This window comes from Mirounga angustirostris, unplaced genomic scaffold (assembly GCF_029215605.1).
Source record: "Mirounga angustirostris isolate CCGP_5_RB_7025 unplaced genomic scaffold, mMirAng1.0.hap1 SCAF_5, whole genome shotgun sequence".
Taxonomy (NCBI): domain Eukaryota; kingdom Metazoa; phylum Chordata; class Mammalia; order Carnivora; family Phocidae; genus Mirounga; species Mirounga angustirostris.
Window position 1 is genome coordinate 27947817 of NW_026991713.1, and position 21605 is coordinate 27969421.

The 21605-nt window shown below is 40.5% G+C and overlaps 1 protein-coding gene and 1 long non-coding RNA gene across 19 annotated transcripts in view; one reads left to right on the forward strand and one right to left on the reverse strand.

The window, feature by feature from the left end:
- Positions 1 to 21605, forward strand: part of BTG1 (BTG anti-proliferation factor 1) — an 85148-nt gene that overhangs the window by 15525 nt on the left and 48018 nt on the right. For 2 of the 18 annotated variants that reach the window (XR_010411405.1, XR_010411406.1), the window contains exons 7-8: positions 1128 to 1450; positions 1997 to 2378. The exons of 10 other annotated variants lie outside the window; for them this stretch is intronic. The gene's annotated coding sequence lies outside the window, so the exon portion shown is untranslated. Of the gene's footprint in view, positions 1 to 1127; positions 1451 to 1996; positions 3792 to 6542; positions 19292 to 21605 lie in introns of those variants that run through there. 6 more of the 18 variants (XR_010411407.1, XR_010411409.1, XR_010411404.1 and 3 more) reach the window with 5 other exon arrangements.
- LOC135364402 (uncharacterized) lies at positions 17735 to 20341 on the reverse strand. The gene is made up of 2 exons (XR_010411419.1): positions 20012 to 20341; positions 17735 to 18336 (listed from the first exon to the last, which is right to left on the reverse strand). It is a non-coding gene; the product is annotated as an uncharacterized LOC135364402 (long non-coding RNA).

Here is a 21605-nt window from a genome sequence, read left to right on the forward strand (position 1 = left end):
TGTGGGCTTGATTATTTTCTGGCCAGAGTTTGGCCACCAAGCTCAAGTTTAGCCCTTAGGATTTCAAATCAAGAATGCAAAAACAATGGGTCTCAACCCTTTTCCTGCTTTGATAGGCACCACGAGAAACATTCCTAAACCACACACTCCCACGGGCACTGGAGGGTTCTGTGTCATCCAGGTACACTCCTTTCTCCCCTGGGAGAAACCATATTAGACTGTAGGAGCGTAGGAGAGGCACACGGAAGACGCTGGAGGTCTGCTTGTAAGCAGTCAACTATCCACAACCTGCAGTTCCTAATGTCACCCGGCTGCAGACTGCAGCGGGGGTCACCCTATTCTCGAGAGCTACGTTGTTCAAACCCCCATTCTTCTGTCCAGTGTCATTCTCAAGTTTTTGCACATTACTGGGGAGCACACCCTCTCCTCTGAACTCCGCCCTTGAACCCCTGCCTCTGCTGGATTAGGTCAGTTTAGAGACCTTTTTACCAGCTGAATGGGCTGTTCTTTTTATGCTACCCAGATGTGTAGCTCAGCCTCACTTCACGTGGGCAAACATCCGCTGGTTGAAGGCATCCGTTTATGTGGCCGACTTTACCAAAGGTGTGTGAAGATGAAGGACACTGGCCTTTCAGCAACAGAGACGTCTCGAATTATTAGGATGTTTTTAATGCTTGAGTCATTTTTTTTTTTAAGATTTTATTTATTCACTTGAGACACAGAGATACAGAGAGAGAGAGCATGAGCAGTGGGAGAGGCAGAGGGAGAGTGAGAAGCAGACTCCCTGCTGAGCCAGGAGCCCGATGTGGGGCTCGATCCCAGGACCCTGGGATCATGACCTGAGCTGAAGGCAGATGCTTAACCATCTGAGCCACCCAGGCGCCCCTGCTTCAGTCATTTCTGATCCCAGGCTCCAGGTGCTTTCTCCCTTCCCCTTCCCTGTCCTCCCACTGTCCCCTCTCCTCCCTCTCCCTCCCTGCCCCTCCTTTCCCCTCCTCCACCCCCCAGCTCCTTCTCGGGAGCAAGACTCCAACTCCTAAAGGAATAAGGGGACCAAGGCTGGAGCTGCCTCTTTCTGCTCTCACTGAAGGAAAAACAGTGTTTTCCTTTTTTTCTTCTCTCTACAGTCATTCTCCAGGTGAGGTTGCAGAGAAAGGCAAGCAATGAGGAACAGAGAGGACAGATGAAGTCTTCAGGACAAGCAGAAAGACTGCAGAGGCATCTGTGTTCACTTAGACACCCAAAGAAAGCCTGAGGGGCAGGAGAGCAGGGTTTAGACACAGGCCTGGAGTCTGAGATTTCCTGCTGGAATCTGGCCCAAACACCGCCGCCCGTGCCAAGAGGCGATGCACTTTATCCTCTCCCAGTTCCATTTTCTTTGCCTGTAAGATGAGGTGATGATACGTCCAATCTTCAACTCCAACATTCAACCTCTGAAAATGGGTTTTTGGTGGGTTTTTTGTTGTTTTGTTTTGTTTTTTTCAATCTAGGTTTGGCAAAAACCCTTCTGGCAGGAAGAAGTAGGCTTCCTCCTCCTTCTGTACCTGTCCACACATTTTGCTGCAGGATTATGAACACGGTTTTGTGTCCCCCCCCCCCCCCCACTGGGGTGCTTTGGACTGCGCTGTGCACACGCCGCTTTGACTCTCTCCAATCTGAGAAATGCCGAATTGCAGAAGTGCGCGTGGCCCTGAGTGTTTGGGATAAGGTTATCCACCGCAGAGGCTGTTTGGGATCCTGAATGGGAGAGATAATAGCTGTGTGGGGGTTAATGTAGGGCCTGGCCCAGGAATGACCAGCCTGTTAAGTGCCGGCCGTTGTCACTACCTCCTGTGGTCTCGAATGAGAGCATGTGTGTATGTCTGGCTCCAGGAATAGCTACGAAACTTTTGTGTTAGGAAGTGCATAAGAGCCAGGAGTTTACACACTGGCTTACTTCATATCTGTTGTTTAGATCTATCTTGAGTGTTGAATTTGCTTCCGATTTTCTTTTCAGATGACTTCTCAATGCCTTCTGACTCCATTCTTTCATTTGAGGGAAAATAGCATTTATCTTTCTCTCTCTAGCACTAGAATATACTTCTCCTCCGATCACGGGGGAACCAGAGAGCTGTTCCTGGTGAAGCTGCCTTTCTCCACAAGTGGTGATTAATGGCCAAAAGATGCTCAACGTGAATCAGCAATTCAGGAAAGCTCTCAGGACATTTGCTCAGGGGCCGGGTGCTAAGGACTTCTCAACAGGGACAACTTAGTGCGGGAGATGGAAAATGAGCACATTTGACATAAAACCTTTGTTGTCAGTGTGGGATGATTTGCGGGGAATATGGTGGTCTTTTCTTTGCTGTTTTCCCCCTTCTAAGGCCTGTCGTCTACAGCAGGTAAAATTATTTTTCCAACACATAAACTCAGGATGTTGAGTGTGAGGAGGAAGAAATGGGTCTAGGCTGGGAGAGTTTGATTGAAAGAAAAAAATAAAAACTTTTCTCCCATTGTGATAAGACAATCATAAAACATCCCTCTATTGTAAGAAATCTTGATGTTTAGTTAAAAAAAAAAAAAAAAGCTAGCAGCAAGCGGTGGATTCATTTTACCTGCCTGTGCCAGTTTCCCAAACTCTGGCTGAATGGAGACTATGTTTTGAGTAGGTACTCCATGAAATATTTTAAATTGCTGGAAGGACTTTTTGTTGTTGTGTTTTGTTTTGCTGTTAACTTTCTGGATTCTTGGAACCTAGTCTAAAGATCTGAATTTCTGTGTTGTGTTCATTAAAAAAAAAAAAAATGAGCGAAATAAATCATTCTAAGGGAGAAGGAGACAAACAGAGAGCGCTGAGAACCTAAAATTTTAATAACATTTTATGTTTACTTCGTAAACTCAGCTACAAGTCATTTCTTACTGACAGTTATTTTAGAGGCCAAATAAATAAATGTCTTGTGCACCATTGCTATGAATTTTTTTACAGAATCCACATTTTTTCCTCTTTAATTGCCTTGGTTTTCTGGGTTCTCTTTCTGGGCATGACACACACAGCCCCTCCCCCCCATCATGATGTCTCAAGGCAGAAATAGAGAATTTGTATAAACTGAAAGCATTCGCGATTGAGGAGTTAGGGGAAAAGAAGGAAATCACTAAAGGTCTTGCCTCATCCTGTAACAGAGGAGTACAAGTCCCCCTTATTCCTGGCCTTCTGTGGGGCACTCATGGCCCATGGAAGCCGCTTGAGAATAAATTTATTCCGTCACCAGGCATGAAGTCGGATCTTGCCCTCAAACAAAATAGGATTTAACCCATTTTTGTTTTTTTTAAATCCCTTTCTGAATTTCTAATTTTTTTTGTTGTTGTTTAAAAAAAATTGTTTTCATTCATTCAGTTATTGTTTTTATTTTGATTTGAGCTCAAACGTAAATTTAGCCCCTGGTGCATGCGAACTTCCTGAAGAACAAGGAAAAGCATGGCTCGTTCTTGAGTGGTATGTTCAGTAAAAGAAGTTAGGATCTGGAGAGATCTTATATTTGAAAGGATCTGTAATATTTCTTGAAAGGAGGCTTTAAGGTTTGTAAAACTTTGTTTTAAGCTGGTTTGGGGTCAGTTTTAGCCAACCCAGGCACATTCATTGTGTCTAAACCTCTTCTGTTTCTTTCTTCTTATGCATTTAGTATCTGATTTTATGAGCATCAACCAATGTGCAGGATTCAGCTCAGCTCTAATGAGAAGACAAAGGTCATGAAGACATAGTCATAACCACCCGGAGTTTACAATCTAATAAGAAAAGGGACTGCTAAAATCTAACAGTAAGACAGAGCATCTTGTGTCATTATAAAGACGCAGAGTAAAATGTTGAATTTAGGGGAAGATTCATAAGAACAGTGGTGTTTTAATGAACCTGGGATGGGTTGAGGGATGCCAGAAATGGAAAGGGAATGATGTCACTCAAGACTGTAGAGCGTAAATTCAGTGAATAGAGCATTCCAATGTACCTAGAGTTCAAGGTGTGTGTTGAAGCTAAGGCCTTGTCCTAAGAAATATAAATAAATAAATAAATAAATAAATAAATAAATAAATAAATAAATAATGACAGTCTAGGATGGGAGAAATGCAGATAAACGAATGAGGATATGTTTCTCTCTCTGAGTTCTGCACAAAGGCCTCTGGAATGGAGAGGAAGAAATCTGAACTCTGGTGATGTTTGGGGGGTGGTTGGGAAGCATCACAAGATTCGGAATCTTGAAGTAGCAGAACTCTGCTCGTGGAAATAAGAGGGAAGCGCAAGTTCCCCTTATCCTTTCGACTTATAAGGATACAACTTTTCTGGGGCTTTCTATGGAATTTTTATTTCAAGATTCTGCTAGGTGGGAGGTCTCTCTTCTCTAAGTTGAAGTGTGAGGATGTGTTTTCTTTTCTCACTGAGTTCTCTTTTGTTTCCTCTCTCCATGCTCTCATTTTCCTTCCCTCAGTAGAGCTCTATCTCCTTTTCTACCTGGAAGGAAGAATACATGCTGTCTTACATTTCAGAGGAAACTCCCAGGCCATCTTCCCCAACATCCCTCCCATTTCACTAAGCAAAAACCTAGTGATATTAATCATGGGGGGACCCTTGCTTTCTGTGGACTAGCGGAATAACAGCCTCAGGTTTGCACTGGGAGAGATGGTGTTCCAAGTTGAGACTCTGAGGTCAGATTGCTCAGTGCTGCCCCTGGCTAGATGTTTAATCTCAAATAAATTATCGAGTCTGGGCCTCAATTCCCTCACCTAGAAAATGGAAATAATACAGTCCCTACCTCAGAGCGTCATGAGAGTTAGATGAGGTACTCCATGGAGAGCATTTAGTGCAGTGGCTAGAATGTAGTCAATATTTTAATAAATATTCACTATTTTTAATATTTTGGCCAGCCAGTTAGCACCTTCTTGCTTCACAGGCCGCATGATTACAGCCTGTGATGGTTCATTTCATGTATCCACTTGACTGGGCCACGGAGTGCCCAAATAGCTGGTTAAACATTTCTTGGTGCATCCATAAGAGTGATTCTGGAAGAGATTAGCATTTGAATTGGTAGACTGAATAAAGCAGATGGCCTTCTTCAGTGTGTGTGGGCATCATCCAGTCCGGTGAGGGCCTGAATGGAACAGAAAGGCTGAGGAAGGTTGAATTCTCCCTCTGCTTGACTGCATGAGCCCAGACATCAATCTTCTCCTGCCCTCTGTGCTCCTGGTTCCCAGGCCCTCAGGCTCAGACAGGAATCTACACCATGGGCTCCCTGGCTCTTGGGCCTTGGACTACACCATAGGCTTTCCTGGATCTCTAGCTCACAGACTGCAGATGATGGGACCTCTCAGCCTCCATAACTGCATGAGCCAATTCCTCATAATACACTTATAGATAAATATCCTGTTGGTTCTGTTTCTCTGGAGTACCCTGACTAAAACACAGCCTTTCTAATCAAAGTGTGGTTTGCAGTCAGCAAGCTGGGCATCATCTGGGAGCTAATTAGGAATGCAGATTCTCAGCCCTGCCCCTGTAGTTTTAGCAAGATCCCCGAGTGATTCACATAACACCAGAGTACACAATCTCCTTGTTCCCCATGAAAACCCCAGGTTTGTATCAATGCTCCATCAGCTAGGGACCAGCCCCAGCCTCGTACCAGACTCTGAACATCTGTCTGCTAAACAAGGACAGTTCCAGCAAAGACAGCGTTAACATAGATCCAGTTTCATTTCAGTGGGTACAGTTATCGGGAAATAAATTTTGGGGCTTTAAAGGCCTACCTAACAATTCTCAGGGGGCTGAGGATGGGTCCCTACTCTGAGCGTACTTCCACCCCACAGAGGAATAAGGGAGCTGGAGGGGAAGAAAGACCTGGTAACCAGGGACAGTATTCTTTACCCTGTTTTTAGAAAGAGGAAACCTAGAAGACAATCAGGGGAAGGGGGAGACAGTACCTGAAAGTCAAAAATCTACTGAGAAAAGTTGACTAAACAGAGATAGTAAGCAGTAACCATTAATAAAAGGCCTTTGAGCCAAGGGCTCTCACACTGACCTGGTTTCCTATGGAGTTAATTTTTCACCATGAAGGGCAAGAGTGACAGGAATTTAAGAAGTGTTTGTCTTAACGGGATTGGCTTGGGTGAGAATCAAGACATTTGTCGGGAGAGTGCCTATAAACGTATCCATACGTGGGCTTTAGCTACTCACCACCTCTGTCTACCTTCTGTTTCCGCCTCAGTTTTCTGAATGACTACAAAAATATTACAATCTTTCAAATGTCCAGATTTCTAACCCAAGTCCTAAGGGGCCACTCAAGGGGACCAGGTAAACATTGAACAGATGTGATGGTAATCTACCAATTCTATTGGGCAAATATCAGGACCAGATGAAGTTGTGCTCCATAAAGTTGAATAAGAAGCAGGAAAAATGGGATTTCCTTACAAATCATTAAAAAAAAAAAAAGAAATGTGACATGTAAAAGAAAGCTGCATTATGCGCATTAGAATAATTACTTCAGGAAATAAAAACAATAGACTCAATTTCCTTCATCCTCTCAAAGGACTGAAAATCATAGTGAGTGGAAAGGAGAACTGGCATACTTAAGAAAGAAGTTCAAGGGGAAAATATGATCAGTTTCGAAATGAAAACTGCTTGAGAATCAAAAAGAACAGAATCAACATTGAAAAATGATGAGAGATGTGGAGGGTAGGCATGAGAAAAACCACACAGAAGACAGTGGAAAAATACAAAAGCAATCAAAGAAATTAACTAGGAACTCACAGATGTGGAGACCCAACACAGGAATGATGTGTGTACTGGAAGATGAAAAACTAGAATGAGCTGGCACTAAATGATGCATCAACATCTTGTAAACATACTATTTTCTAAAATAAAATGAACAAATGGCAGAGGAATGCATGCAGATTTTTATTATTTATGTAAAGCTTAAAAACATTTCAACATTTCTATGTAACACGCTGTGAGAATATAAAGCAATGGGTGAGAATGGTAAACTCCTAACTCAGGAGAGGGGCTACTTCAAGGACTGGAGGCATGGAATTTAGAATGTATTCAGTGAGTTTCACCTGTGTTGGTTATGTTTGATTTTTTTAAGGTAAGGTAGTGAGAGGATGGGTTTTCATTGCATTATTACTTGCAGTTCTTGGTTTTGTGCTGGTGAGGACAGGCCTTCTCATACCTTATAAATGGAAGTCTGAATTCTATTAAATTATTTCAGGAGCTTATTGGGCATTTAAAAACTTTATACTCAGGAATTCCTTTATTTGGATATTTTTCTTCTATTATATCCTAAAATTTTATATCATGAAGTATTTAATGTATACAACAAGGTTTAAAGGAAACCTTTGAAGTTCTTATCTTTGTTGTATTAAATTTATGTTCTGATTTGGAAGGATTAACATTTTGGTGATATTAAATCTTTCCATCTAGGACAATTTTATTTTTACATTCATTCATATCTTGCTTCTTTACATATTCTTCTCATGTTATTTTCTTGTTAAATATATTTCTAGATATGTTTATACTCTATATCTCTACTGTATATGTGATAATTATGTATGTCTAACTCCGTAATATAATATAAATGCTTTGCCAAGTTTTCCCATTAGTCTTTTTTTTTAAAAAGATATTTATTTATTTGAGAGAGAAAGAGAGCACGAGCAGGGGGAGGGGCAGAGGGAGAGGCAGAGAATCTCCAGCAGACTCCCCGCTGCAGAGCCTGCTGTGGGGCTCCATCTCATAACCCTGAGATCATGACCTGAGCCGAAACCAAGAGTCAGATGTTCAACCAACTGAGCCACCCAGGTGCCCCAAGTTTGCCTATTAGTCTTAATAATTTTTAGTTATATGTCTTGGGATTTTTAAACATAAAATATAAAATTTACAAATAAACATAATTTATCTTTATACACACGATTGTTTTCTTGCCTTATTGCATTATTTAAATCACCCAAAATAATTTTGGGGAAAACTTATAATGATGAAAGGAATTCCGGATCTGATTCTGATTTTAATGGCAATGACTTTAAAATTTTCACCATTTATAAAATATTTGTTTTTTTATTAAAAGTTCCTTAATATATTTAGTTATATTTCTTAAGAGAAATATAAGACAAAAATATGAATGAATATATTTAGATAAATGAAAGATGATAATGTGTTCTTATTTTATTCAGAGTTTTTATTAGGAATTTTTTGTGATATTTATATAAATATATTTCTGCATCTATAGATATTGTATTTTTCTTTTAAATTGTTACCATAAGGGGTGCCTGGGTGGCTCAGTCGTTAAGCGTCTGCCTTCAGCTCGGGTCATGATCCCAGGGTCCTGGGATCGAGCCCTGCATCGGGCTCACTGCTCGGCGGGAAGCCTGCTTATCTCTATCCCTCTCCCACTCCCCTTACTTGTGTTCCCTCTCTCACTGTGTCTCTCTCTGTCAAATAAATAAAATCTTTAAAATAAATAAATAAATTGTCACCATAATAATTATAATTTTCTAAAATATATCTACATGATCATGCTATATTATTCTTTTGTGACTGGATGTATTCAACATACTAATATTTTGAGAACATTTGCTTTTATAAGAAATTTTTTTTCTTTTTAAAATTATTAACTTGGGTAGTCTTATGTTAGCTTAGTAGACCATCTTGGTAATTTTAAATCATTTTTGGGAGTCCAGAATATTTTGAATAAGATAAATAAAATAGGAATTGCAAATATTCCTTCAACATTCAAATTTATTTGGTACCTGAGTTCAGAAAGCAAAAGTTCAGAAGAGATACCACAAAAACTGATCATATTTGGTCTCTGAGGTTTGGATGGTGAGTGGCAAGAGTTCAGAAACCAAAGGATCTGTTGAAATTTTCTGAATAATATTCAGCTCCTAAGTTGTATAGTGAGAATTGAAATAGAGAGGAATACTATCTAAATTTTTATTTGTTATTTTGAAGGTTAAATCTGCAGTAAAACTAACTCAGCCTAGACCCTTTCTATTAGTAGGTCATTCATGATATTCCAATTTCTTCTTTGGTAAAGATATTCCAATTCTTACTCTACAGAGTAAAGAAGAGAGGAAGAATGTTAATTTTTTTTTTACATTGTCTTTTTTGTACTATTTACATTCTCTATATCCTTGCTTGTTTGTGTCTGCTTGATCCATCAAGTAATGCAAAATTCCCCACTATGACTGTGATTTTTTTTGATGGTTATACCTCCTTGTCAGAGTTTTGTTTTATGTGTTTTGCTGTTGTAGTTTGTGATGTACAGGAGTTCATTAGCTGTACTTATAGATGTCATAATATGCCACTTTTCCCTGCTTAATGGTCTGAATCTTGAATTTTTCCTAACTAATTCTGAGTCTGCCATTCCTGCTTTCTGTTTGCATACATTTGTCTGGTGTAATTTTCCACATGCCTTACTTTCAAACTTTCTTTGTCGTTCTGTTTTAGGTGTGTTTCTTGAATACAGCTTTGAGCTGGTGTATCCATTAGGATAATTTGAGTTGCAAATAATGCTCACTGGCTTAAAAAAAAAATGCTCTTCTAAAGTTGCAGGATAGGTTTCGTTTCAAGCATGGCTTGTTTTAGTGTTGCTGCTTGATTTCTCTCAGGTCTTTCAACTCTGTGTTCCTTTGTGTGTTGGACCGCTTCTCTCATGGGAGCAATATGGGCACAGAGGTCCCAGGCCTCCCATGTGTTTCTACCTCACAGTCCAGAAAAAGAGAGAGCTCCTCTTCTGAAAACCTTGAAAACTCTTGAATTACATGCCAACCCACCCCCGCCCTAAAAAAAATCATGTGACTGGTGCTGTGCAATTCCCCATTGACTCTGGACCAGTGTTACTCATCTTTGAACCAATTGCTTTGGTGAAAAGATTGGTATTATGATAAATGGTCAGTTTGGGTAAATTAAGGGTCAAGCCTAAAACTGAAGTTTGAGATTCATTCCAGCCAATGGATGTGTCATTATTCAAGAGAACAGAGTAAGGAATATAAGTATTGTGAAGAAGTTAGTTAGCACAATTCTCACTACTAGATAATAATATAATTCTCTATCTTCAAAAACCAAATGAATCAAATGAGAAAGCACACCAGAAATAATTAAAAATAATAAGTAAGGTTCTTGTTACAATATTAATATTAATAATGGGGAAAATCACTAGTTTTCCTATTACAATAACTGATTAGAAAATATAACTGAAAAAAATAATTCATTTATAAAAAGTATAAAATATATTAGAACAAGTTGATTAAGAAACATATAGTATTTATATGAAAACATGAACTTTAACTGAGAGATTTAAGATGTTCTTAGCTGGGAAACCTCAATATTATAAAGATATCAATTTGTTTAAAAATACTCTCTGAAATTATTGCAATCCTAATGAAAATCACAATGGGGTTTCTCTCCTTGGGTGTGTATTTGGGAAGGGAGGTTTGGTAATTTAGAAAAAATATTTTAAAATCTATCTGATAAAATTATGCATGCTAGGCTAGTCAAAAAAAATAAAACAAACAAACAAACAAAAAACAAGCTAAAGGTGTAATGGGCCTATGTGGAAGGAGGAAGCCTTTTCTCAGCAGAAATGGAGACATAATATAAAGCTACAGCAATTAAAAACAATGAAGTACTGGTGCAAAAATAAATAACAATAGAACAGAATAGAAAATCCCAGAAAAACCCAAAGTAATATAAAGTTGGTTTAGCACATTAGTGGAATGTGTGTGTGTTTATGTGTATAAAATTCAAGAGAGGACATGAATTATTCAATATACCAAATAAGTGATTTGGGGAAAAAGTGAGCCAAATCCTTATCTCACAGCTCATACTAAAGTCAATACCAGGTAGAATTTAGCTATAACTTAAAGTAGAATAGAACTTTTTAAGAATGACGGGAAAAGCAATCAAGAAATATGACTATGTAAATATTTAAAACTTCTTATATGTGAAAACAAACATATTAGCAAACAGTTCTTTCCCTCCTGCTAAGGAAACTACAAATTCTGAACAAAATTTTAAGAGGAAAACAAAATATCTAAGTCAACAGAGAGCTATCAAGTCTAGGAAAAACCCAGAGAAGTTAAGCTTTGCATTTGGTGCTGCTTTTTCCCTAGAGGCATCTGCCAATTTTGGAAGTCAGAAGGGAGACAGAGAAGGTGAGCTGAGCCTTTGAAAGACTTGCTGGATTTAGGGAAGGGGGAGGAGGCCAATGCTGCCAAGGAAGGAAGTATTGGTAAGTTCACAAGTTTTAGGCTGGGACTCCAAACTAAAGGGCTACAATCCATGAATAAGAGTGGGCCTGAAATAGATGTTCACCAGAAGGGACAGAAGCCCAGCTTCTAATCATATCATTTTGTGATTGAATTAAGATAATTTAGGGTTCCTAGTATTCCTAGCCACTTGTCAAGCAAACAAAACCCTCTCTGAAGAGAGGTTACATCTTAGTCTCAAATTATCTATGCCATTTTTCATACGCAATATCTGACACTTGATCAAGAAAAAACAGACACATAAGGAATCAAGATAGTGTAGTGGAAAATCAAAAGAAGCAACAGACAGTATAAGAAACCCATCAGGAATCTTGAAAATGGAGTTTTCATACATGGATTTTTAAAATAAGTATGATTAATATATGAAAGATAATAAAACATGAGATTTATAATGTTAATAGATAATAGTAAACTATGAAAAGATACAAAACAGAAATTCTAGAACAGAAAGAAATATCTAATGAATCAGTAACCCAACTCGACAGGTTTCACATGAGGCTAGACACATTGAAGAAGAAATTAATGAACTGGAAGATAAATATGAAAAATATACAGAATAAATCACATAAATATGAAAAGATTAAAACACACACACACACAGCGACACAGAGGACAATGTAAGAGACATACGGGGACTAGTGAAAAGTTCTAACCTATCTGTTAACAGAGTCCACAAAAGGAAAAGAGAAAGATATTAAGGGAGACACAATGTTTGAAGAGACAATGGATGATAATTTTCTTAAAAAAAAAAAATCTATGAACCCATGCTGGATAAATAACACATTCTCCAATAAACACCAAGGGAAATCTTGCACCCATGGATCCATACAAAAGAAAATACTAACGTGTACTATTCTGGGACAAGAAAATTATTCCAGATGAAAACTTAAAGATATAGGACAGATTTAAGAGCCTCAGAAATGATAAATATTTAATGTTAATATAAAACTGTAATAATAATATCTTGTAGGGCTAAATGTATTACTAATAACATGTTAGTATAAAAACATTTAAAGGGTTCTAAGTTTCTTGCATTGCCTGGGAAGAGGTAAATATCCTCATTTAACTTAGACTACAATAAGTCTTCTATACGTGTTGTAATCTCTAGTGTAACAAATCATAGTAAGAGAATGCATAGCTACCAAGTTAATAGGAGGAAATAGAATTATAAAAAACAATCAACCAAAAGAAAGGAAAGAAAAAGAATACAGAGCAATTAGTGCAGATAAAAAGCAGATGGCAAAATGGTAGAACTAAACCCAATCATATCAATAATTACATTAAATATAAATTAACTAAATATTGCGATTAAAAGACCAATATCCTCAGACTGGATTTTTTTTTTTTTTAAAGCAAGAAACAACTATATGTTATTTATGAGAAACACCTAAAATATACAGAAGAGGTTGAAGCTGCAAGGATGGAAAAGTTATATCGTAGAAAAAAATAACCAAGAGAAAACTATTATCACTATATTATTAAGAATAGGCCTATGAAAAGTGGAGAAGAAAAAGTTGTCAGAGGAGGTGGAGAGAGAGAGAGACCAGGCAAACACTGTAAGCAATGTTTTCAAAGTAGCTTTCCTTTCTACCGAAGGCAACAGGAAGGGTGGTGTGAAAGGGCTGGTGAATGTGGAGCATGTGTGCTAGAAACAAGGGGAGAGAACATAGGATTGGAAAGATCAGCCCAGATTAGGGGAAAAACCTGCATAGTACATTCAGTGGATTTTATATGTCATAGAATTGGTCATGGCTTTAATCAATGAGAAGCTGTTATATCTGTAGTTAGTGGTACTGAAAAATAAAAATTTAAAACTTGTCACTATCAACCCCTTTAACAGCCTTTAGTTTATTGGAATAAGTCTATTATCTACTATAAATTTTAAAGTCTCCTTCATCCACCACAGATAGCATGGTGGTGGTGGTTATGAACTCCGGCTTTGTAGAATTTGCCTGTGTTGAATTCTGTCTTCACATTCTGCATCCACTTCTCCATTGTATGACCATGGGCAGAGACTCTTAATCTCTCTCTCTTTTTAAATATAAAATGAAAATAATAGCACATAACTAATAGACTTGTGAGAATTAAATGAGTAATGCACATGAAATATGAGAACAGTGACTGGAGCATAGTAAGTACTCAACAAATAGATATTATTTTTAAGATTATAATTATGACTTTTGTTTCAGATATTGTTTTGGTATCTCAATTAAATGCTGATGAGGTAAGCCTAAGGATAATAAGTCTAGTCTTTTTTTCTGGTCTTGCTCTGTCCTCAACTCTGAACCAGGAACTTATTACTGTGTCATGGGTCTGGTCTTTCCTGCCTGAAATTGGCAAAAAACGAAGAATTGAGTCCTTCTTTGTTCAGGTCCTCTGGCTGAAACTGGGAATATTCTCCAGTAAGACAGGGCTGTACCCTTGAAGGAGCTCACAAACATGTGAATAAAGGATTTGCACGCAGTGGGATATGACTAATAGGAAGAAGGGTGTATCTCAGCACGTAGGATGAAGAATGTGCTTTGGAAGCAGAGAAGGAGGATATTTTCTGGCTGAGGAAGAAGAGGAAGGCTTCGTAATAGACCTGGAGGGAGAGGCAGGAGAGGCTATTCTAGGCACAGAGAATAGCAGGCATACAGAGGCAGGATGGCATGAAAGTACAAGGCATACTTGGGGAATAATGGCTCATTGCCCACTGTCCCAGGTATGACAGATGAACAGAAAGGAACAGCATTTGCGAAGGCTGGAGAAGTAGACCAGAGTTGGGTTGTAACTGCTTTTCTATGAAATTTAGAAGGCTTCCGAATTATTTCAGAGGCAAATCTTTTATAGCAAGCCTTCAAATAAAGTCATACTTAAGGTATAGTTGTGCTTTCTAGTTTATAAAAGAAATTCCAGTATGAGTGTTCCCTAAATGGCCAAATAAGTATTGATAGGAATTTAGGAGTTAATAAAATAAAATCATTCTTTCCTAAACTAAGTTATCTATATTATGACCAACTAAATGTGAACTTATACGAGACCAGTGCTCTAACCCCGGAGCTACAGAGCCTAAATGTGAACTTATACTTGCTGAATTGTTTAGTAATGGTTATGCAAGCTATGACAATAATCACAGTGGTAAAGGCAATAGCATGCGTACTCAGAGCGGTACCGTCTTACACTTATAGAAAGCGTTTTATGTGCCAGGAACTACCATGCAATCTCTTAATTCATTAGTGTATTGAATGTATAATCCTCATAGCACCTCTCTGAGGCAAAGCTATTATTATGAATATCAGAAAACATATTGTAAATGAGGAAAAACACTAGGCCAATGATAATGACAGGCTGTGCTGCGTATGTGTACGCTGGGCTTCTTCTGCCTCTTATTTTCCTTACATGTTCATCTTTTCTCTAGTTTTATGCTATAGGCTGGAGGGAGGGACAAGAGGAGAGAGAGAGAGAAACAGGAAAGGGGAAGATCTTTAGGAAATTGTTATTCCTAATGAATTGCAGTTTGAGTTCTGTTTTTGTTTTTAAAACTCTATTTAGAGAGAAAAAAATAAAGACAATTCTATCATGTAAAAATATTATTCCATCTTGCTGATTTTGTGGAGGTTGAGACTGGTGGGTGCTGAATTAGAGATTCTGGAGGATATGCTGGGTTTCAAGAAGGCTGAGAGTTTGTCTTCTGTTTCTGCCTGTCAGACTCAACTGTAAGCCTCAAAATAGAATATCATTCCCTCCCACTCATTACATTTGCACAAGATCAGTACCAACTCAAGAGAGTCACTAACTTTGCACCTAGGAATATTTACCTGGTTGTGGGAAAGATAGGATAAGCAGTTGAGACTCTCAAAGAACCATCAGGAAGATGTCAATGGACAGCCCCTTAAGACTGGAATTAATTCCACAGGGCAATTACGATGGAATTATCAATTTAAAAATTTAAAGCCTGGATTGAGATTCGAAAATTTTGAAAAGTAAACAAAAACAAAAACCCTTGCAGCAGCACGGATCTGCTTAAAGTTCTTTTCAATCCCTGACAACTGTGGGTCTAAGATTTTCACAAAATGAGAGGAAAGAAATTATGTGTAATTTTCACATCGGAACTAGTCTTTTTTTTGCCCACTCCCTTCCAAATTTCGGCTACTTAGCATGTCGGCCAAATCCTACAGTGAACGTCACTTTAAGAACAATCTGGATGCGAAAACCACAGTGCCCCGCTTCTTTATACACGAACAAATCCAGAATAATCAGAGGAAGCATAAAACAGATTACGTTTTACCTAAAGTGGAATTTAAGACATGCCACAAGTAATTGATTCTCTTTCTAGGGTAATTTAAGAACAAAGACTTGACTTTTTTTTTTTTTTTTTTTTTTAAATTTACTTACTTGAGAGAAAGAGAGAGAGCATCAGTAGGGGGAGAGGCAGAGAGAGAAGCAGACTCCCCGCTAAGCTGGGAGCCGAGGCGGGGATCGATCCCAGGACCCTGAAATTATGACCTGAGCCAAAGTCAGATGCTTAATGACCGAGCCACCCAGGCACCCCTATTTGACTTCTTAAACATAATAGCAAGTCACTATTCTGCAAAGCCAGAACAGTGATGGTATTTTCTGATTTAACCGATCTATTGTTTTCTATTTGCCACCTTTGTACTGCTTCCTCTATTTTAGTATCTGTCGCTCTTTCTTGAGATTCTTAGTTTATATGCCTATCTCCACTATTTTGAGTTCCTCGAGATCAGACATCTCTTCTTATTTACTCTTATAAAAGGTATTCTCAATATTTGCCACTGTATCGTGCATGGTAGGCAGTCAACCAATGCTTATTGAATTCATGAATGAATGCATGCATGCCATGGTAAAAGCAATACATTAATTAATAGCCATTAATAGTTAGAAGTCCTAGATTCTGAGTCCTGCCACTAAGTTCCTTTGAACTGTTGATGTAATGTTTCTTCACTTATAAAAGATGATTTTGAAAATTTCGTCCAGCAAACCTTTATTTCTATAACAAGAGATTCATAGCATTTTTATAAAGTGTGAAGTGTGAAGCCTATATTATCAATGAAAAATTCAAGTTTTGACATCTGACCACCAGCTTTGGGAAACCAGGCTACCATGTACTCTTTTATCTCACTTTGCCAAAAATTTCAATTATACTCTCTTCTGGTTCGTTTTGTCTCTTTTCCACTGATTCATATGGGGAGAAAAGGAGTGAGTAAAACAGTCATAGTATTGAGGATATTTGAGGTCAGAGAACTTCGTTTGTAGTGCTGGCTGCTAGGGTCTTCATTTCTCTGACCTTGATTTCAATGCCAGCCTAAAATAGCAACTCAGACCCTTACGTGTGTTATAATTCTACTACAGCTTACGACAGTGAGGAGAAAAACAGTGGAAGAAGAGAAATCAGGCTGGATTTTCTGAGAAGATTTTGAACCATACGTTGGTCTTTGGGTAACATCTATCTACTTATTTTTAAAATCATCTAGAGCCTTGCAACTGTGTACAGCCCATATTTCCTCTAGAAATTTTCCATGCTTTTGAAAAGCTTACATAATTGCTTATGTGGCAATTGCAAAATCATCCCCTGACATGAACATAAACCAGAGAAGTGTCCTGCTCACAATTTCAGGCTCTCCCTCCTGCAGAGAGGGAAGGGGGGTGGAGAGGGAGATTGGCAGGAAGATAGGAAGAGGGAGGAGTTTGTGTAATGAGTGGGAAAATCACTGAAGAGTTTGTAAACAGTTGCAGTGCATGGAGGCAACTACATCTGAGACTGTGGGAAAAAAAATTACCATAAGCCCGATCATTTGCCCTCATTTCAGCAGAGACGGAGATTGTCCATTTTGTGTTTTGTCCTATGTTTTGGAGATGGATGTCAAAGTAAAAACAATGAGATGCTCACAGTATTTGCTTTCCTAGTTTGTCAATTGAAAATCAACTACCCAGAAAAGTGGGAAGTGTACCACAGATGAGTTTGTGAAGATCCTCTCTTAGCTATCATTTCAGAGAGTTTTTTCCTCTGTCATTGTAAGAGAGCAATGAAGGACTCAGTGAGAGATCTGTTACCAGAAATCAGTCTCTGATTTGGGGGGAGAGTTGGTGGTTTATGATCTAAAACCCAAGCCAGAGAGATTTTCCTAAATCATTGAAAGCAAGTTGGTGCAGGAGAAGATATTAAGCTGTTAGGGGGTTTCAAAGCCAGCTCTTTGATGTTTCCCTAGAAAGTCTTGAAGCTGGAAAAGGAGAAGCCTCTAAATCCCAGCCCTTGTGTGTGTGTGTGTGTGTGTGTGTATTTGTTAAGCAATTACACAAACAAAAAGATAAACGCATTCCCCTTCTCTCTCCTCCCTCCTGGATATCCAACCCCCCCACCCCCACCCCAGGCCATCTTCTGTGCAACCTCACTTCTGCAGGTCCCTGGCAGCTTGGCCTGTGTCAGACAATAGATATGCAAGATAACAACAGGGCAGTCGTTCTGAGGCCTTGGTCTTTATCAGGATTAACTGTTACATCAATAAGCAAAACAGGGAGGCAGGGTTTTTCCATCCCTGGCCTTTGCTGTTCCTGGGTACCAGATGGCATTTATAGCCATGAAAACAAAATGCTGCAAGTTAGAATGTTGACTAGGAACTCTTCCACTTGATCACACTGTCTGGGGCTCACTTTGATGTACAAAACCCTCCTACGATAATGAAATGCGTTGGCAGCTGGCTAATGGCTGGGAAAGTGCAAACCCTGCGCTGAACTCTTCCCGAGACTATTCAATGGCAAGGTGGTGTCAGGCCCGGAGCTGGAGAAGGAGCAAAGAGGCTCGTTGCCAGGCAGGCCCGGGACTCTGGGGCAAGCAGCTGAGGAGAGACTGGTATTTTTCCCCCTTCAGTACAAGCGGTCTGTGCCTGCAGCAAATGAGCAATAAATCCATCAAGGCCAAGCTCAGGCTTATTTTGAACTGGCTGCTGGAATTTGTAGAAGAGCCTCTCACACACAGGTAAACAAAGACCGGCTACCCGAGCGCAGGTGATCTGAGAGTTGTTAGTTTTCCCTCGTGCCCACGGAGGACCTGGCCCTCATCTGTATGCAAGGGGAAAACAAAAGAAAGTCTTATGAGTTACATTTGACTTTGCCGCTGCAAATCCTCTCACTGGCCTGATTCAAGGGAAAGTAGAGCGCGCATAATTGGGGAGGGGGGCGTTTTCTCACCCTTCTGTCCCTCGATGCTACAGCCCACTCCATGGAGGCACCGCCTGGGTACCGGCCCCTGTGGGAAGGCCCCTGTGCCCCCGTCCCCTTCCGCCCCACAGCCCCACCCCAATCCCAACTGACTTGCTGGCCCCCGAAGGTTCTTCCAGCACCTGGACTCCCCCCATTCTAAGCAGACACTCTCCTCCGATTCTCTAGTTCGCTCTTATCTCTGTGGTTAGTTAGAATGTGAGCTTAGGGGGCGCCTGGGTGGCTCAGTCGGTTGAGCGACTGCCTTCGGCTCAGGTCGTGATCCTGGAGTCCCGGGATCGAGTCCCGCATCGGGCTCCCTGCTCGGCGGGGAGTCTGCTTCTCCCTCTGACCCTCCTCCCTCTCATGCTCGCTGTCTCTCATTCTCTCTCTCACAAATAAATAAAATCTTAAAAAAAAAAAAAAAAAAAAAGACTCTCTCTCTCTGCGGGGCACCTGGGTGGCTCAGTTGGTTAAGCGACTGCCTTCGGCTCAGGTCGTGATCCTGGAGTCCCGGGATCGAGTCCCGCATCGGGCTCCCTGCTCAGCAGGGAGTCTGCTTCTCCCTCTGACCCTCCTCCCTCTCATGCTCGCTGTCTCTCATTCTCTCTCTCACAAATAAATAAAATCTTAAAAAAAAAAAAAAAAAAGACTCTCTCTCTCTGCGGGGCACCTGGGTGGCTCAGTTGGTTAAGCGACTGCCTTCGGCTCAGGTCATGATCCTGGAGTCCCGGGATCGAGTCCCGCATCGGGCTCCCTCCTCGGCGGGGAGCCTGCTTCTCCCTCTGACCCTCCCCCCTCTCATGTGCTCTCTGTCTCAAATAAATAAATAAGATCTTTAAAAAAAACTGGGGAGGGCGCCTGGGTGGCTCAGTCGGTTAAGCGACTGCCTCCGGCTCAGGTCATGATCCTGGAGTCCCGGGATCGAGTCCCGCATCGGGCTCCCTGCTTGGCAGGGAGTCTGCTTCTCCCTCTGACCCTCCCCCCTCTCACGTACTCTCTCTCTCCTTCTCGCTCTCAAATAAATAAATAAATCTTAAAAAAAAAAAAAAAGAAAAGAATGTGAGCTTAGGGCCGTAAGGGCTTTTGGACCAAAGGCCAGCCCCTGGCCCAGATCCAGGCTGCCGTGTGTTTCAAGACTGACAAGAGTTTCATGTTTTTAAATGATTGGGGGGAGAAAAATCGAAAGAAGAATATTTTGTGTCACACGATAGTGCTATGACATTCAGACGTGAACGCCCGGAAGTCAGGTTTCCCCGGCACGCTGCCCCTCGCGTCGCGCATGCGTTGTCTCGGCCGGATCGGCAGGACCGCTGGGCCGCTGAGTCCCTGCCTCAGAGCCTCGGGGACAGCCTGCAAAGCCTAAAATGCTTGCTCTCTGGCGCCTGCGCGAAAGTCCAACCCCCTGCCTTAAACTTGTTGCAGAACACAGAGTAGGTGCTGAATGCCCCTCTCTGACCATTCCTGGCTTTTGAAGTTTGAGAAGTTCCGCTGGGTGGGAAGTTCTCCACAATCCCAGTGTTTCCATCACCTTTACCTGGAAAAGTTGTTCGTGCCACCGTGGGAGACACTTTCCTTCCACAGAACTTCCTTCTGAGCTTAAAATAGAACCAGCTTTTGAAGTTCTTGCTGAAGTTTCCTTTCTGGGCTTTGTCTCCCCACAGTCAACTCCTACGTTGGCGTTTGCACAAACACTTCCGGGTCAAAATGTCCCAGGGGTGTCTGTTCAGCTTGAGTGGAAATCCCGAGGGGAGACTTTGGGTGGGGGCAGGGGTGGTGGTGTCTGATGATGATGCTTCGTCCCCTGGCATTTTCCCTTTCCAGACGCCCTCTGCCAGTCCAGAGTCGGTCACAAGTCAAGGCTGGAAGCTTATCTGAGCCAACAGAGCTGGATCTGCCCATCCCATAGCTGGTGTCTGTGTTTCTGCTGGGAGCTCTGCCTCTGTCAAGTCAAACAGTGTGTTTAAAAAAAAAAAGTCATTGACCACGTTTTTGTTTCCTCCTCATCCTGTTTGTCAGGGGTACTGGTGTGTGGTCTCTAACTTCCTATCTACTCCACTCTGTCTTACGGTGCTGGGACTTTCTTTTTGAACTCTGGCTTTCATGAGATTGTTGGCCACAACCATTCTGGGTCTATTGAACATAGAATCTTTCTTGGCCAAAAGTTACAGTGGTTGGCTCTACGTGATAAGTTATGGTGACTGTTTGTTTCTTTGTACTTTTCTGTGTTTCCCAAGGGGAACATGTATTTCTTTTATATCAAAGAGAAAAAAGGGTAGGGGCGCCTGGGTGGCTCAGTTGGTTAAGCGACTGCCTTTGGCTCAGGTCATGATCCTGGAGTCCCTGGATCGAGTCCCGCATCGGGCTCCCTGCTCAGCAGGGAGCCTGCTTCTGCCTCTGACCCTCCCCCCTCTCATGTGCTCTCTCTCTCTCATTCTCTCTGTCTCAAATAAATAAATAAAATCTTCAAAGAGAAAAAAGGGTAAAAAAAAAAAAAAAGGTCGTAAAAGTACCAGTGTAGTAGTGATCTCTACTTACTGGTGAGTGTGTCTCAATTCCTTCCTTTCTTCCATCTCTTCTTGAAGTGCATCCGGATATGTACAGATGGTATGTAAATCCATGAAACTAGATAAACCAACTCTTGTAAGTTATGACTTCATTTAAAAAATATGTATGAGAGATGATGTCTGAGAGTGAGTTGTGTGTGCATAAAGGTATACATATACATACATAGGTATATATACATATACATAGATACATATGTATACATACACACACACACACACACACACACAACCCAACTAGACTTCCAGTTTCCGGGTCCAGGATCTAAGGGCAATAAGTAAAAAGATGAATGACTGGAAAAAAGACCTGGAATGATATTCATCGAATTATCAACAATAGTTCTCCCTGTAAGTAGATTTAGGGGTAATGCATGCTTTTACTTTATGCTAAACTTGTTGGATTGTTTTAAATTTTTAACTGTGATGATGTACTATATTTGTAATGATAAAAATACTTGAAAATAATGAAAAACTCCAATCCCACATATATCTTCCACAGACCTTTGAATATCCATTGTCCGTACCTACATCTGTTATTAATCAGCCCTTTACTTACCTACCCCCTCC